The 19,109-nt window shown below is 40.3% G+C and overlaps 1 protein-coding gene across 30 annotated transcripts in view; it reads left to right on the forward strand.

Annotated features, from left to right (window-relative positions):
• adgrl2a (adhesion G protein-coupled receptor L2a) overlaps positions 1-19,109 on the forward strand; it is a 154,487-nt gene that overhangs the window by 49,242 nt on the left and 86,136 nt on the right. For 5 of the 30 annotated variants that reach the window (XM_065955823.1, XM_065955824.1, XM_065955829.1 and 2 more), the window contains exon 1: positions 13,082-13,863. The exons of 1 other annotated variant lie outside the window; for it this stretch is intronic. The gene's annotated coding sequence lies outside the window, so the exon portion shown is untranslated. Of the gene's footprint in view, positions 1-13,049; positions 13,864-15,978; positions 16,579-16,672; positions 18,417-19,109 lie in introns of those variants that run through there. 24 more of the 30 variants (XM_065955830.1, XM_065955833.1, XM_065955835.1 and 21 more) reach the window with 13 other exon arrangements.

Consider the following 19,109-nt stretch of genomic DNA (forward strand, 5'->3'; position numbering starts at 1 on the left):
AGATGGTCCAATACCAGCTTAACCAATACACACCACTGCACTTAACCGAAAGAAGAGTGAGCAGCTGACTCCCGTCTCTCAGGAGACGTCTTATCATATTGCTCCTCACTTTAAACAAACTACAAGTTAGCAGGGATTTAGACCGGCTTCATGTGACTAAGCATGAACGCATATGTTAGAGAGGATTTGTGATGATTAAAAAAAAAAAAGACCCTCAGAGATCAGACTTAATTTTAAAAGTAGGTTCTGGCTAATTCCAGAAGATAAACACAAACATTGGTTTCTTTTTTCAACAAAGTACTCAGGGCCCACAAGGGCCAGACTTTGTTGAGATAATTACTTGTGAAACCACTAACTTTAATTACATTTTCACCCCACACAAACCGCTCTGGTGACTTGTGGTGATGGGATCCAGGTGGACCTTATTATGAAAATGCGAAGAGGCGGCCTTGAGTGACAAGGGGTCATGTGAAGATGTTACACGTGATCTCACTGACACGTAAACGCAAATAAATATTTAAGTGGAAGTTAGATACTCTGTCAGCTTGAGACCAGGCCTCTGATCGTATGGCTTCTGGAGTGACGAGGTGTGAATTCTTGGATTTGATGACCTGCACTTGAGCCTCTCTGTCCCCTGCTGAATCTCATTGTTTATTCCTTTTATATCATATCTGCGTTCCAAGTTGCAATGGCTATTTTTAAAGCCATTCACCATACTCACACAGCGGTCATTTCATTGTGACAGCATGCTCAGGATATGGAGGTCAAAGTTCAAAGCTTTTATTTTATTATTGTGTCATACAAACAATTATATGCCCAGCCCGCATGAGTTAAAACTTAGTTCCAGTATCAGAGTGCATAGTAGGTCTATTCATTGTCATGAACAAAAAAAAAGAAAAGGCAAAACAAACCCTAATTAAACAAAATATCTTCTTCGTCTTCTTTTCCAAGCTTTTGAGACAAAATTAGCAAGCTTTAACACATCAAACTTAAACAGCCATATGTTCAACCAAATATTTCAGATTTTTGACGAGCTACTTCATGAAACAATAATATTCAATCATCATATTTTGTACAATGCAAAATAAAAAAGGGACCCAGTTTCCACTTTGCCCAACTCACAAATCTCACAAAGTCTGTTTTCGTCTCCAATATTTTTGACATCAATGGCCAGAGGGAGAATATCTGATCTTAATTGTGCAACTAAGGGTCTTTGGCATCTAGATAAACAACATGTTACACATAACTCTGCATACAATTATGTTCTTTTGTATCGTGTAACAAGAAGCAACTGTCATATTAGCTTCCAGCTATTTCCTTGCTAGCAGTTGTTTTATATAGTAAGTGGATGAATGTAAAGGTTTGGTGTTTTCTGACTAGCTTGGTTGGCAAATTTAGTTATTCAGCTTGAAATATGGCTCAAAAAAGTTAACCATCAGTAGTCGTTTCAGTTGCTGATTAATCTAAAAGCAGTGAAATGATTTGTCGGTTACCCCGAATTTATAGCACTTAAAGTCTGTAGCACAGCAGTAAAACATTAAAACAGCATTAGAGCTTACCGACACTGAGCATGACTTCAGAGGAAGACGACCGCTGTGTGAATGTGGCAAGGCGTTATTAAAATACAAGCCTACACTTTCCTGATGAGGATTAAAGATTTTTCACTTTCCATCGAGTTTTTAACACTTCTGGTCGAAGTTGTCAGTGGTATAAAATGTTGGATCATAGCTGAACTTTGTTGTTACAGGTTAAGGTTTCATGCCTGCTGGTGGGCCGGCTTCCTGAATCCTAAAACGTCAACTGTCAGCTCCAAAGCAAACACCACCGATTCCTAGACGAAGAGGAAACGGAGAACAAATCCAGAGTTCAGCGCTCCAGGAAAACCTCTAGCTGAGTAATACTCTGTGACAGGAGACAGGGACTCACTCCTCTGAATATTTCCCAGAGTTTCACAAAAGGGAACAAAAGAAAGAAAAAAGATCCTCATCAACTGATGTCACAGTTTGTAATTTTGCAGACAAAGGAAACCTTTTAAGAGTTGTATTCATTCCATTATGTAGGTCAGCATGACCTGTTGTGGCATTAACATGAGAAATGGGACTGGTGGTGAGCCTGGGCTCCATCTCACAGTTAGTTCTGTCTCTAATCCAATCTAGTGCAATGGGGTTGGCATTGCAATACCACTGCTGCAGCAGCAGGGGACTGCTTTGTGAACAGAGGAAGGGGGTTAGAATTCTGAGACTCCCAAACCAAGGAAAGGTCATTGGCTCTGCTTTCTTATAGCTTCCTCTTACTGTGTCTATAAGAGGTGTGGGAAGAGGCGAGATTGTGAATTCAAAGGCAAAGTCATCTTTGAAATGCTTGAGATAAGAGATTATTTTCATCATCCATTAATCTGCTTCTTTTTTTTTTTCATTCAATAAATGTTCAATAAAGATGATCATCTCATTTTCCAAGAGCCCAGAGTGAGGTCTTCAAATGGCTTATGAAGGCAAAAAAAAAAAAAACAGTTTAAATCCCAAGACTTTCTTTAAAAGGAGTTAAAAAAAAAAAAAAAGGGGGGGGCTCTGGTTGCTCTCCTAGCAGTTAGGTCTCATCCCGTGTACAGAGGCTGTAGTTCCAAGAAGCGGGTAGCACAGGTTCGACATCAGCCCTTGGCCCTTTTCCCACTCTCTCTGCGTGGTTTTGGACTCTTACATATATGTCCTGCCCTATAAAATAATGGCATAAAACGCCAAACAGAAGTCTTAAAAAACAAGATTAAAAAAAAGTCTGCCTGCTGTAAACTGACTGGTTGCAGTGGTTATAGGCATTTAGAATAACTGTCCCTGATGGTCTTCTCTGCTTTTGTAGTTTAAATGGAGGCAGCAGTATTAATATCAATCTGATTCATAACCACGAGTCAGACAAAACTAGTCAGAGTATGTTTAAGACAGCAAGATTGGTAATATGACTAGTTACTTGATTAGTTTGTTTTTTTTACTAACATCAGTTTCATCTTCCTGACAACATAATTTAATGCAAACGAACCCTTCTTCTTTCAAATGTTTCTCAAACATGGCCATAAAAGTCCCTAAATATTTACCAAGTCCCCAGAAACAAAGTTAAGATACAATTACTTGTCGTCAGACCTCCACCTTCCCAACTATACTGGACTTCTTCTTCTTCTGAGGTTGTATTGTTTGGGTGCTGCAAGAAGTGGGAGAAGAGTCCTCGCCTCATTGTTCCAAACACAACAGCTGTGACTTAATGAGTCCATTCCAAAGTGCTCACCCTTTGCCCAAAGTCTGAGCTGCTTCCACCGCTGCCTCCTCATTGACCACATGACCATTGTCACCACCTTATTCACTGGGTCTTAATGGTAAGACACACAAGAATGTAGCAGTGGCTGAGCCTTTGCCACCTCCTAAACTCAATTCCAGCAGCTTATGTTTACCATGACAAACCAGTGACCTATGGGTTCACTCTTGTAATTTGGGGAGAACCACCCACACACACACACACACACACACACACACACACACACACACACACACACACACACACACACACACACACTCACCACTCTTTCTCTTCTCTACCTTGCAGTGTTTTCAGCTTATTCTCCTAAAAATTCTGACACATATGCTGGTTTAAAAACCGCTTGTTCTATTATTATTAGAAAGTCATGGCTGTCTGAAATGGAAATTTCTCCTACTACAGGAACAAAATAACAAGGATAACATTTTTGCCTCCTTTTTTTGTCAACAACGCTGTATCATTACTCGAAAAAATATGCTAGTTTCGCAAGTAAAACTGGAGCTTTCTGTGATCTGCGCGGCTGCAATTTTTTTTTCCAAAGCTGAAAGGAGCCAGACATGTGATGCAGCACAAACCTGCAGCCTGGTGAGGGGAAGTTAGGATGTTGCCATAGCAATCGAGATGAAATGCACAAGTAGTGTTTTAATTAAATCCAGCCTCTTTTGTAGATTTGACAGTGAGTAGGGTGGTGACAATAGGCAGCCATAATATTAAAAGTCCATCATTAGACGCTTCATGTGGAACCATGAATTTGTAAAAAAAAAATAATAATCTTTTCGCTTCCACACTGAGGCGATTTGACTAAAACTGCTGGATTTTTTTTTTTTTTTTTCTCAAATGAATTATTCACACAGATGTGGTGATCTAAGCTCATAACTTGAGTTGCAGAACAAAGCTGAACACGACCCTAAACGCTTCTTTCTATCTTTTACTCTACATTCACTTCAGTTGTACCTGTGTTAAGGCTAACTGCATGGAGTGTTTGCATTCCTCTTATCCTTGAAGAGAGAGGTAAAAAAAAAAAAAAGCTCCTGTCAGTCTACAGCATATGCATACAAAGTAGTGCGCTTCATTATTAAGGACTATACAAACAAGGCTGTATTAAGAGCGGGGGGGGGGGGGGGGGAAACGATGATGATAGTGAAGAGCCAGGGAGTTACACACTCTTAACCCCAGGAATAACACAGCATGGAGCTGTCATTTGAGTCAGGTATCATTATCTCGGCAGGTCTGAGCTCTCAGTGAAGGCTGACAGCTTTATGATTTGATTCACTTGTGCTGCGAAGCAATTAAAAAGGAGGGTAGCTTTGGAAACTCTTGAATATGAAAAGAAGACAACTGAAATGGTGTTATTCAGGGATTCTCCACAAGACATTACTGTATTTAAGTGCTTTGAAATAATGTATGGATGAATGTAAATCCTTGAAACCTGTTTAATCCATACGAGTGTGATGCGTTTCTGCTGAAAAGCATGCATATCATCACATATTGGAGGATAAATGGAAATCAATTACATGAACCATTTGCCCTGAATCTGCCCTGTTACCTCACATCATGCTTAAAGGTTTTATAATTACCGTTTTAAAGATATTTTAATTAACCTTGCCCCTTCTCTATCACGGCACAATCATCGACAATCATCGAGGCTCATACATCCTCTGTATGAGCCGGGGCCATAAGTCAGTGTGTTTGACCCATGGACATGAACCACATGACATAAATGCGTGTTCAAACCTGCTGCCGGCCCAAATTCCTGATAACCTTTCCCCTCACCACCTCCTCCTCTTAAGGTTGATCTGGGGGGATGCTTCTTTTTCCCCCATCCCCCTCATTTCCACTCTTCTCTTGAACACGGCATGCAAAGTGAATGACATGATATTAAAGCACTTCCTCATCAAGATTGAAAGGCGTACATTCTTTTTCTGCCTGCAAGCAGTCAATTATTTGACAAGTACACATAATGAACAATGCAAGACTAGTCTGAATTTAATCAAAAGGCAGAGACAGGGGCCCGGTGCAGATGGGAAATGATTAACACAGTTAATCAAACGTCCCAGCGTTAGGTTAAACATGTGCAAGTCTATCCCATCATCTGAGAAAGGGATGGGATCCACACCACATTTCCATTTTTCCATTTCCTCTGCATTTATTATGTTGACCCCTATTTATTCTGCTTCTTCATGAAGGTATTTACGTTAGGACTGACATCTCTTACTAATACTTCTCCTTGTGGTGAGCCCTAATGCAGACAAATTTGAGGCAGCTAGTTCTGCAGAGATAGTCAAATGCAGCCTAATCCAAGTGGTATTAATGTAAAGGTTGTTTGGTTTTGCCTCTCAGAGGAATGCTATAAGCAAGATTTGAGGGGGAAAAAAGGAAACACCCACGCAGAGTTTATAACACCAGCTCTCTAGAGAGAATACACTACATCAAGCAGGTCAAAGCATAATGGTTTGGAAAGTACAGAGTGTTAGATAGTTATCTTTGATGCCTTCTGGCTTTTATTTTGCAGCAGATTGACAGAATTGCAGAACAAACGCCAGTCAAGTGTTTACATTTGATGCCACTATATTGACTTCACAGCTTATAGAGGGAAACAGTGCAGTTTCGACTCCACACAGTTTAGGTTACTTGTTAGGTAGTGAAAATCCTTAAACAATCTTGCTCAATCCTTGAGGGACTGATTAATGGATCAATAATTATGATCTTATGACACTAAATGAGACTTTCTCCTGAATTCCGAGTTACTTTCTTCTGAAACTCTATATATTTGATCCGTAATATTTGCTTAGCTACACTTAGAGGTTTTCTTTGTACGTATGTGTCGACTGTACAGTACAGATATCACGCAGTGTTCAAACTTGTTGACAGCATCAGGTTTTTAGTAATGGAACTTTAGAAAAATTGTGTAAATATCTCCTTATTTAACAGACTTGTGGAGAGTCTTAAAAGACGACTATTGTTCCCTTCCCACTTTACCACGCAACAATAATTAGCCGTGATTACAAAGTATCTCTTGAGAAATTGGGACAGAACAATTTAGTTCATTGTCCTCAGAAATTGGAGTTGCCCTTCCTTTTCCTTGCCCCCCCCCACCTCCCCTTTCCTCTATTGGATTCATGTGTTCTTCAGTGTTTGCCAGGAAGAACACACCACTAATCAAGCAAACTATTTGATTGGCTTGGAAAGATTTCATTCGGACTAATTTGGCTTAATAAACAGTTGTGTCAAATGATTTGGATGAGTGCAATTGCAGACCTATTAACGGATGAGTATTAAAGAATGTGCTTTCGCTGTCGGACCTTTTTTTTTTTTTTCATATTTACATATGACCTTGCACATTTGCAAAAAGCCTGTGCTTCCTGAGGCGTATGGCAGGAAACACACCTCTTAAAAAGTAATCAGCCCTCAAGAACAAGTTGTTTATGGGGAAGTTTTGACAAATTGAAAAACCTTCAAGGATTGTTGTTGACTTGGTAATAAGTTTTAAGCATCTACAGCAATAGCCGGCATAATTTGTCCATTTGAATGCCTTGCTGAGCAGCTTCCGTATTTAAAACGTTAATGTTTTATGGAAATAAGCTATATGTATTTAAAACTTATAATTGTGTTCCTTTATACTGGTGCAAAGCAGTTACTTTTAAATTAGTGGAATTAATCGGAATGCAAAATTGAAGAAAGGAATGTCTGTCCACAATGATGAATGCTTAAGTAAGATTTTACTTCAATTAAAATTTCAGGCAATTATTCTGAAAGATTATTGACCTCTGAAGGGACTGGTGAGGTCACGTATTTTCTCTGTCTTTGCAGTATAGTATTCATCTTCATTAGAGAGAACAATTGAAGGCGTCTTCCTCTCATGCTGAAGGGTATTAGCGCAGACAGATTATCCTCTGCACACTTCACTAATAAAGTTGATTTCTATTTTTGTCTGTCCAGGTGAAGGCAGATTCTGAAGCATTGTCTTCCTCGCACTGACCTACTCCCCTTTGTCAGTGTTGTTAAAAATGTTCTTGTCCTCAGGAAACTGAAAGATGTTGTAGTGGTGTCAATAAGAAGATCAATGATTAACTGTTTTATTCATTCAGGAAGTCATGCAGACTTGAGTTTTGAGCTTTGTTTGATTGTGTGAGCAAATGTAGAATGAATGCATTTTTCAAGGAACAAAAAAATGAAGCCTACATACATTGCAAAAGGAATGTTTAGAGATTTGTTGTAAATTTGTTGCAGCTTCATAGAGTTTTTCAAACAAATTGTTGGTAAGGATCATTAAAACCGAGAACTAGAGTGCTGGCATTGGCAACTGGGATAAGATTATAAAGAGTTGCAGTTGACACAAATTGTCTGTATATTCCTAAGAAACACAACATCTCTTCAACTCTGTCTTATATTTCAAACACTTGCCTATCCACTTGACTGAACAGAGTATTTGTTGCAAGGTTAATATATATATATTTTTTAAATGCATGCTTCATCAACCAGGAAAACAAATAATGTTAAGGTTAATTGGATGTTTATGCTCCTGTGATTTTTTTTGAAGCTGGTCATGAAACATACTGAAGTTAGATAAATAGCTTGTTGTTCCAGTTTAAGATAAGTTTTACTTGGAGTCAATTTACAGTATAACATAACAGCACAACATATGACATCAAACATGTAGGGTATGGATGGGTGGATGGATGAACGTTGATGCTGGGTCTTTACATTGTTGTTACTGAGCTAGTAAATTAAGCGCCGCAATTGTAGAAGGGACAGAACTTCTCTTAAAACGAGCCTTCCTCCAGTTCATCATCCTGTATTTACAGAGGGATGGAAACAGTGTAAAAAAAGAAGTTGTAGAAATGGGTGTGTAACATCATTTGCTATTGTTCTTGCCAGTCATGTGGGTGACTTAATACTGATGCTTCTATATGACCTAAAAATGCTTAAGACTTAGGAATAAGCTTGATCATTTCTATATAGTTATTTTATACGGCTGTCACCTCTGTCACGGGGTAGGCGTCAGGATAAGGAGATTAGCAGCACGCAGCAGAAATAGCCTTTTTTTCAACACCAAAGATTCATCATGAGTTGCTCATTAGGAATTTTAAAATATAGAAAGCAAAAGAGATACTCTGTTTGCCTTGTCCCTCGACTTTTTTATTTTGCCCATATTAGATGGGACAGCTGACTAGAGACAGGAAGGGAGTGTGGGCTCACATTCAGCTTAGGGCCGAGGTCAGATTGAACCCACGGCCGCTGTGACGAGGACTACAGCCAACGTACTTGGGCTGCGCGACACAACCGCTAGACCATCTAGCGGCCCACTTTTTTGTTAATGTCCTATTGGGACATTTTGGGAGCTAATCATGCTATTTTCCTTCTTTTCACTAAACTGAAGAAATTTAGTTTCTGGTCTATTACAACATTGGAACAATATTCCAACCTGTGTAAGACATTCATATGCCTGCACTTGAAACATATAGTACCAGAGTTCCTTGAAAATTTAAAAATGAAAGAAAACCACCCATGTTCTCTTTTAAAAAAAATCATAATACATCAACTTGATGAATTATAATTGTGATCAAACTTGGGCTTTCAAAAGTGTTGCAATCATGGATATATGTATCTTTCTTTCAGCCCAGTCAGTTTCAAAGTTCACTGAGCTCTTACTCGGTTTACAGTGAGAACGCCACATCTTTTGTTTGAAAAATGTGTCCACATTTACACAAGCCAGAGCCTGACATGGCAAAGTGAAGCAAATTGGAACGGTTGGCCTCTGCTGAACCATATTACTGGTGACCATATATCATTTTTTTTTATAGGTTACAAGTGAAGCACATCTGTTTCCACTCGGCCAAGTTTCCATACAAAACATTTGAATAGAGATTCTTCACCTATATCTGATGCTCCCACCTCCTGCTTGCTTGTTTAAACTAACATGTGTCTCATACATCAAACATGGGGACGAGTAAAAGAGAGTTTTGCCGCAGAAGAAGAATATTCCTGAAGAAGTTTGATCGCAGTGTAAAGAGGGCAAAGATTTTATTTTAATGTTTACACCATGACTCAGTTTGTTTTAAATGATTTGTTTATGTAGTGCGGTCATTTAACACTCAACTTATTTGACAGTTGTGCAAGCCAGAGCCCAACATGCCCACACCGGACCTTTGCTTTTTTTCTAATTTGATCTCAAAGCCCCTCATGTGTTTGACTTCTTTTTAATTGCTTCCTGTCTGCTAGGTCAATTATAAGTCCTGGGCCCTTTAAAGGATGGGCGGGGGTGGGTATATGTAGTAAAGGGGGGCAGACTATAGCAGCATATTTGAACAGACAGAGTGATTAAATAACTGAAATGATGAGATCACTCATTGGGATTTGATTTGATAGTATTTTACTCGGTGTGCCAGCTCACAGAATACATGTTAGTACACATTTAGACAGAAGCTGATTGCTTGGACTGCCTTTCTTTGGTCTGTTTAATGAAAAAAAAAGGAGATAGACAAAGACAGCCGGACTCTTTTCTCCATAATTGATTTTTTTGGGTCAGATGCAAAACCAGTATAAATACCCCTGTGGTTTTGAATTTAACAGAAAGAACGAGCGCCCAAAAGATTAACCAGTAGAAAGCAAGAAAAACACACATAAAAACAGGTTTATTAACATAAAGTGATTAATTCAGTTTTAATTAACAACAACGGCAAAGCAGGAGCATCAAATTGTCTCTATCCATCTGTACTCTGTCTACTTTCAGATACTCAGTTACCTTTTAATGGTTGCATTGTAAATGTTCAAAAAAGACTGGCCACCATTTAAAATTAGCCATCTTCAGACACAACTTGTAAAAGACGTATAATAGAACTCATTGATGTATAAATAAAAGTCTCCATTAATGACTCCAATTGACTAAAGCAGTCAGCCGTCTTTTCATGTCTAAATCCAGAAAAACAAGCACGACTTAAGAAACACATTTCAGTAAAAGCTTTGAATAATATTTATTCCATCATGACCAGCAGGTTAAAATACAACACCCTCATACACAATTTACAGAGACGGTTCCTAGGTCTTTGAACATACAATATTAACATTTTAGTGCAACCAGTGTATTCAAAGAAGCCCACACAAGAGCTGCTATTTACCTAAATGCGCTCTTCCTGGTTCAACCAGTGCAAAATCAGGGCTGCTCCTCGAGGTGCAGCACAAGTGAGGTCAAAACTCCAAGCTGCATGGTCGCCCATGGCTACATAAATATTAACCAAGTCTCCGCTGTGTAGAGAGGCCTTCTTTGATTATGAGTCTACTCCGAGAGTTTGATATCCAAGGAGACCACTAAAGCCAGCTTGACAAAATTGATGAGAGAATACGGAGAGTGGTTGTGATGTGGAGGAGTTTCACTCGGTTTGGGAACAGATCAAGCTGCAGGATTTCATGCAAACGTACCGAGGGACAGAGACGTACCTAGTTTCCAGTTCATGTACTTGGAGCTACACTTTGAACTTTTGCCTGGAGAGATATGACAGGGGGAACACACAAAAAGTATCCCTTTATCTGCACTTTGCACAGACAATTTAGTTAAAATTACAGAAGCATGTTTTAGGCAATTTAATCTATTTCAGTCACATCCATTAAGACAAGTGTTTAACACCAGTGAATTGTGTTAAAGTACATCTGTGTCAAGCTTTCCATTGAATAAGAGAAGAAAACCAACAAAAAAAAGGTCAAAAACACTTAATGAACAAATGATTAAGTGATCGAGCTTGGACGTGGCTTTGTTAATTGTGCTCTGAAGCATGTAACCCGTTCCAAATCTTTGTCCATCAGCACTAAAAGAAGCCTGATTTGTTGGGGTCGGCAGCAGTGGTCCTGTGACTGGTCATGTGTGCCCGAAATGTCAATCATGTGCAAATATTTTGGGAAGGAACCAATAAGCATTGTTGGGTTAACAATTGAAGGTTAAGAGGCAGGCTCGGAGCCACATGGGAAATAGGGGAGGACATGTTTGCTCTCACCATGGATGACTGAGGTCCGTCCAAAGCATCTGCCATCATTTTCAACTGAAATGAAAACAGGATACGCTGCAGTTACATCTTAACTATGCTGCAAAGAGACACTAGGATTTTTGGTTTGTTTGCAGATAAAGACAGTATTTAGGTTGCACCAGTTGATGAATGATTACATGCAGTTTTTTTTTGCATTTGTAACACATGAATTTCATTAACACTTGCATATAAATAGTTTATGTGCAACTGCTGCAACTGGCCACACACACACACACGCACGCACGCACGCACGCACGCACGCACACACGCACACACACACACACACACACACGCACACACACACACACACACACACACACACACGCACCAGGCAGTCTATAATTAGCAAAATATCATTAATCAATGGGTAATTTAAACTGAAATCTGTGCCTCCACATCTTTGAATTCTGTCTGGTTATGAATTGTAACAGTTCAGTAAATTATACTCATTCACAAGAACTGACAAAATAAGTCTAATGCCCTCTGTTGACAATCCGAGGAAACAGATTCAAATGAATTTCAGCAAAATGGCAGTTTCAGCTGTTCAACACTGCAGCCATAGAGACACCACACGTGTTTTTCGGTCTGGGCTTATAAATAAACATTTCTCCAGATATGGACGCCTGCCACTGGGTGACCTTTTATTACATCTGTTTTCTCTTCTTTGTCCCTTGCAACAAAAAAAAAAGAGGGCTGTATTATTATGTAAAATTATGCTTATCAAAACATAAGTCTGCCCCTCTGCTGCGTTCACCTTCACCTGGCAAGCATGACTCAACTTCACATTTCCCCTCAGTGGGTGAAAGACAGTTTTTATTGAAGCCAGGTGTGTACCCACGTCCTGCCTGATAATGTTTCTGGACCAAATTCCTCGGCCGGATCATAACATGCTCCGAGTCTTCACCAAATGCAGGAATAAACATGAAACAGTTGTGACTAGCAGGCTTATTATATTATCAGATGGTCTAGTTTCAAAGATATAGGATGCGATAAAGAAATGAAAAACAGCCGCTGCACTGAAAATTAAGACATCAAACTTATAGAAAAAAAAAGAGTATTTTTTTTGTGATGTCTTATTAATAAAAGCTAAAATTGTGTCTTATCATTCAGCTCTTTTCAAAAGGTGCATCATGTTGAAATATCTCACAGACTTTACAGCAGGCCTAACCGAACTAACTGTGGATCACAAACTTAGCATGCAGCGCACATTAGAGTACAGAGGTCACAGCCACAGCAGCCTGTAAAATAAAAATGACCCCTTCTGCAGAATGATGTCATGAATCATGTAAAAGAAGTGTTCGAGGAAAGAAAGAAAGAAAAAAAAAAAACACAATTGAGGAGAGATTCTCTCTTTCCTTTTTTTTGGGCAGCACACACACTTGGCTCTGCTGCAGCAGCTTGACCACTCCTGCCCAGGCCACTGTGTTATCCTCCTGTGAGGCCAACTGGATTGAAAGAGGGAGTTGGAGAAGTCTGTGCTTCCATGTTCACTTTGATGTTTGCTAGAATTACAGTAGAATAAGTCCTCTTTCATTGGTTGAATAGGCTGGACTGCCTACTGTGACAGAGCATGGGCCTCTTATGCCCAAAAGGAAGACAGTGCGAGCTATGAAAAAAAATAAAAGGGCCAAAAAAATGAGGGGGCGTTTATCGATAAAGTCCTTTTCTTTCTGAGTGACGCAGATGAATTCCCGCTGGATAAGTAAAAAAAAAAAAAAACTGAGTGGTTACTTCCGGGAATGATAATAAGTCAGATTAATCTACAGACTCCGAGTCAGCGCGGATCCGGAATCCATGCCAGGTTTTACCGGAGCCCACCTTTCACAGCTCAGACAGCTCGTGCAGACGGCAGCTCGTGCTCTCTCTCTGCACTGGCGCTGTTTACTGGAAGCCCCGCTCGCGCCGCTTCCTCCAACTGTCTCAACAACACTATGAGCGGGATCTTCTCCACGCGCGACCGCTGAAAACTTCCTACCCACTAAAGTCCTCACTGTCTCACTCACCAGGAGCCAGGAGAGAAGTCGCCCAGCGGAGACAGCTTTGAATTCTCCCTCACTTTTTAGCAGACATTGAAAGCCCCACACTCTGTGTCTCTGTCTGTCCCTGAGTGTGTGTGTGTGTGTGTGTGTTTGTGTCACACTCAGCGGCTCCTGGGTCCCTGAGCACCGCTTCTCTCCTCTTCGTGTGTGTTTCGTTGCCGCCGCCGCCGCCGCCGCTTCTGCTGTTGCTCCGGGAGTGAGAGCACCTAAACAAGACGAGTCAGGACTGACTAAAGCAACACATTGCCGGGTCATGGAAGTGTGTGGTGTCCGGTGCAGGAGCGGGATGTACGGGATGAGAGGGGGACCTGCCGCCTGGTAGCCAGCATCACCGCGTCTTGTCCCAGAGAAAAAGGGAGCATGCCTCAGACCTGCAGACTCTTTGCTGCAGAGGACTGTCTTTCCACAATCTGACTTTTTTTAAATTTTATCATTATAATTTATTATTCAACTCTCATCCCTGTTGACTTCATTTGAGCCTGTTTGGCTTCACTGCTTTGAGAAAGGTAAGATGCATTTTTTTTTATATACCGTGTGGTCACACTAAATAAATCGGAGGCTAAGCAGCAGCTTATTTTGACAAGTTGGTGTCGCGTAGAGTAACTTTTATGTCTTTGCTTACTTCAGATTTGGTACCGGGACTCATTTAGCCTAAATAACACAATGGGAGAAGTCCAAGACTTGCTTTGTACCTAAGCTACTTTGAAAAGGGGGTAAATGTCAAATGTAGTTCAATAAACAACTATAATTCTACTATAAAGTACTATAAACTATAAAAAAAACAGCATTAGTTTTTTGTTGTTTGCTAAATTGAAAAGGGATCAATCAAAACATAACCAGATGTGATTGATTTGTTCGGCTGCAGACTTTGCCTGAATGGAAACTATTAAAAAAAGTGGAGAGGGGGAGGCAGCGTGTATAGACTATACGTGAACCAGAACATGTTGGCTTACAGCAGCATTTAATAGGAATGCATGTCCTCAAAGTTGTAGTTAAGTTGGTGGTGCTGGTCACCAAGGCTTTTTTTTTTTTTCTTTCTTTAAATCCACTGACGGTCTTGTTGAATAGGGATTTATGCTGGGGAGCTGTGACCTGAGAAAACGACGTCGGCGTGATTCTTGAGAGCATTCACAGGCTAATCCATTATAATTGGGGCTAGACTATTTGTCCAAAGAGGAGAAAAGAAAGGACAAAACAGTCCAGTCTCGCCTACCCATGTAGTAATTACTCTTGTCCGAAGAGAGACAGAGTTTATAATGATGCAAGAGGCTACAAGCACAGGGAAAGTCATGGAAATCAATCAAAGCGAGGGATAAATATAAAACACGCAGAAAAGAGGACGGTTTTGGCTGCCTAGACTTAACTCAAAGCCAGTCGGCGCAGAGTGGCAGTAAAATTAGATCCTCTTACTGCACATTTATTATTTAGGCCTACCGATTCAAAAAGCGTCTTGTCAACCATGTGTTAAAGTAGGCAACAGAGGCGCACACGCGGTGCGGTGTGTGCTTATCTCCCGGCCCGAGAAACACACACAGCGGCCAGCCAGCCGGTGATGCACGGCAGCCTGGAGCACAGCAGCTATCTCCAGTGATCGATCAGTGGATTGGGATAAATTTAGCTCCAGCCTCCACATGCCCTCAGCTTTTTTTTCCCTTTTTTTTTTTTTAAGCTTGTGTGTCTGGTTTTTAAAGAGAGTGAGCTACAAATTCCTGTCTGGAGTCTATGAATGTGTCTCATTTCTGTGTTTGTTCTTCAACACATTTCATCTGTACTGCCTATGACAGCAATGCACTCTTTAAATGACAGAAGTGTTCAGTTTTGTTTTTTAATCGAATATGTTTTCCAAATGATCTTATGCAACAGTCCTGATTGAATAGGCACAGTCGTCTTCTTCTAAGGCTTTATATATAAGTGAGATAAGGAAAACAAAAGAATAAACCAAGTGTTTGCAGGATGAAGTGGGTTTATCTCCCTCGCCCACCAAAACAAAGTGACATTCAGCGAAATACAAAGGCGGTCTATTTGTGAACAAGTGTGGAGTTTTTAGGAATATATGAGAAATAAGCTTTCTTGCATGCTTTATCTCTCTTCAGGATACACGTCTCAATCCAGCCCTCTCTATTGGAGGACTCTGTTTTTCACGTGTTTGTGCGTAAAAAAAAAAAAAAAAAGCTTGAATTAATGCAAGTGCAAATTCCAGCTGTTTGGGAGGAACATATTAGCATATCAAAGTGTCCAGAACCCTTCCACAATGGAAGGAGTCGTATTTTCTGCCACTGGCTTTGGCTGAGCCTTGAAGGCTTGAGAGTGAGTGTGTGAGCTGCTAAAACTGAAAGACTTGTGTATCTCCTCTCGTTCCTGTAAGTAGGTCCGTATGACATCTTGTGTCTAACATAATCTCACTTGTATTTTTTTTGTGCGCTTGGATGTAAGATGGTGTCAAAGCTTTCACACGATAAAGTAATTGTACGGTGACAAGCGAAGTTGTGTGGTGGTGAAAATCACTTGGATTTTAGTCGCAAAGTAGCAAACGATTAAAAAGACTTAAACACACATTATGCAGCATTGCTTTTTTTAATTATAAAAAATGGAGGGCAATATTTTTTCGAAATATTGATTCAGTTTAACAACCCAGTGTATTAATTGTCAGTGTAAATTATGAAACTACTTGCATATGCGGATGAAAGTCGGTGAAGCTCAATGTTTGACATATCTACCTGGAGCATGCCATTATGGGCATCTCACTGGTAAATCCAGCGGGCCAAAGTCCCTTTTTTCAGTCTATATTCTTGTTTCAGTGGAAGTGCGTCCCATTTCAAAGAACTGCAGCTGCTCTTGATCTACCAGGGCTCCAGATTACCCCTCTTTGCTGGTGTGTTCAGATCGATACAGCCCAGCACACTTCTGTATGTGTTTTGGGGCAGACAGTGTGCTACGTATCACTCTATTCCCAACTCTTTTATATTGCACTCTTAAAGCAAACGCTACTCTTAGGTCTCAGTGAGTGTGATCGGTGTGAGTGGGTGTGAACGCATCCAAATTTTTGACATTACAGACTGTTGCTTCATATCCTACTGCCGTGTGTTCCCCCCCACTCTAGAAACAGCAGCTGAGGTTCGTCTGCCTGGTGCATTAAACAGATCATAACGCAGCTTTCATAGCCTCTCCACATTTTAAAATTCTCACAACAAGCCAGGCACTTCCACTCCAGCTTTATTAAGGTAATTTGTTATTGATTTAATTCAATGCTAGCGCTCGCACATTGAGCAATGGCAACATTTCCTCACTTTGTTTTTGTGTCGCACTCTCTCTCTCTCTCTCTTTAAAGTGTGGAGATCAGCCTGTTGTCTTTGTCACAGCAGCAATTGGCGAGTCCATATGATTGATTTAAAGGTTGCATTGTGGCTGAATGGATTGTGTGTGCTAACGTTGCACTGTGGGGATGTAATCCTTTTCTTCTGGTTGAGCGTTCAAGCTCATCTCTTTTTTTTCCTTCTCCCGAGCATCGCAGTCTTTGTTGCCAAACAGTGTGTGAGGAACAAGCACCCATTTCAAGTTGCGTTTCTTAGAAAAGGACGCGTTAGCTGTTCCATAGCATTATCGTGCAAACGAGAGAGGTTGTGAACGCGTCAGAAGAGAGTTAAAGCATCAAGATTTACATGCCTGTATTTATTTGGCGTGTAAACTGTGGGTTTGTGTTTGCAGATGCAATCTTTTCTGTTGCTAAACCACCTACATGGAGCCATACTGTGCGGATAACTGCTGCCCATTAAAGGGAAGAAACAAGGCTGTAAAAGAAAGCTAGGGCAAATTTGATGTAACGTACAGGCCTTTGGAGGGCCAAAAAACCTCCCCTTTCATGACTGATTTTATTTTACGATTGGCAATCAGTAAAATGCTGTGCACCAGCGTGCTCCCTTCCCTGCCATTTTGTGAAACATTTGTTTCCACTTGCCAAAGGCCTCTGGTGCAGCGTGGGATTCGGTGTCCCTGAAATGGCAGGTGAAACTTTCTGCTTGCCTAAATAATTTCCTAGCAGAGCATTACACAGCAAGGACATAGGCGGTGAAAAGGCGAGGGTCAATTCAGACTCTTGTCCACGAGAACAACATGGATATTAGCCGATGGCTCCGCCATCGCTCTCTGGTTAAATGGCAGCCTCCCTGAGAGTATTTGGCATCTCTTTGTCATTCTGTGCTTCTCTGAAAGGTGTTTAGAAGAAAAGGGAAGTGCAAAGTGCAAAAGTGGGTCATAAAAAAACTGTCCTCTGGTCATAAAACGATTGGTTGTAACGTATTGGCCTGGTTTCTGATCGTATAGCTTCTGCAAACACAGGGTGTGTTTCAGATAGGAAGTGCAATGCGTTATTAGCAGTGTGTGTTTAGGGCACGCCCAAAGCAAATAAAAGAAATACCTGCAAAAAGCGTTTTGTGAAAACAACTTCTTTTGAAACATAATGTTGTTTCACTGATTATCATGAACACTGAGCCTTACTTTCTAGCATCTGTACAATTTTAAAGCATACAAAAAAATTAATAAACATATTTATAATTATTAAAAGATATCAAAAATATATTCACAATTACATTTTATCTACTTTAAAAAAAAAAAATTGTGACACACACACACACACACACACACACACACACACACACACACACACACACACACACACACACACACACTGACCCATTCTGTGGGCTTTGTGAACAGGACTCGTCCTTATCTGTGCACAGCTGCAACACTATTTGGGAGAATATTCCATTTGTGTGTGACAGAGGAGAACCTGGGAAGCGAGGCTCTGAGCAAACAGCAGTTATTGCGGCTCTGCCATAGCAGCCGAGAGCAGGGCCTGGCTGGGAGAGAGGGGGGATCTGCGGACGTCTGCCAGGGGAAGGAGTAATGTCTCGGCTGGATTAAAGGAGAGCGGAGCACATCCATGCTTAAAAGCCCCTTTTCCAACAAGACAGGGCTGTTATTTAGTGATGTTGAGGGTAAACACACCAGAGCAATATATTTCCTCCATATAGGCTGCTGCTGTCCTTGACTCCCTGCAAGTGTAAGTTACCCAGTATACTTTTTCCCGTTTTTTACTTAAGTAATTTCATGTGTGGCTGTGAGTGTTCTTCGGTGTATTTAGAGTGAAATTATTCCAGCAAAGTGGGAGTTTAGTAAGAAGAGTTTAACATCAGAATGTTTTTTTTTTTTTCACTTCTGAGTGTTTTTTTATTTATTTATTTTTCCTCCTTCAGATGTAGCTGGGAAATGATCTACATATCGTTTGTGTTGGATTAAATACTTTTTGGTCTTTGGTGTAATAATCTGCCAAATAACTGGATGCGAAATTTCAAAGCGCGTGAGATAGCATCAGCAAGACGTAGCAACATCACACTAAAGCTATAAAAAAAAAAAAAAAGTATGTCTTTCAATGGGAGAAAATGGAACCAAGAGTGTGTTATGATTTGGGAAAAGATGTTTTTAAGTAGTTCTTTTCTTTTTTTATCAGTGTTCATGTGATATATTGAGAGCGCTTTCATTTAAGGAAAAAAAAAACAGCATTGAATGCTCACCTAGATTGAGGTATTCTTGTTTAGATGCAGTTTTCAAAGAAATGCTGATTTCCGGATGGATCAAATACACCAAGCAGTAAAATCAAACTGTGAAAAAAAAAATACGAGCCATGCAAGTAAATGTACTCCAAAACACTGGGTGCTGACTAATTTGCAGTTGAAACACTGCCAGATACATATTC

This window comes from Labrus bergylta, chromosome 6, assembly GCF_963930695.1.
Source record: "Labrus bergylta chromosome 6, fLabBer1.1, whole genome shotgun sequence".
Lineage (NCBI taxonomy): Eukaryota > Metazoa > Chordata > Actinopteri > Labriformes > Labridae > Labrus > Labrus bergylta.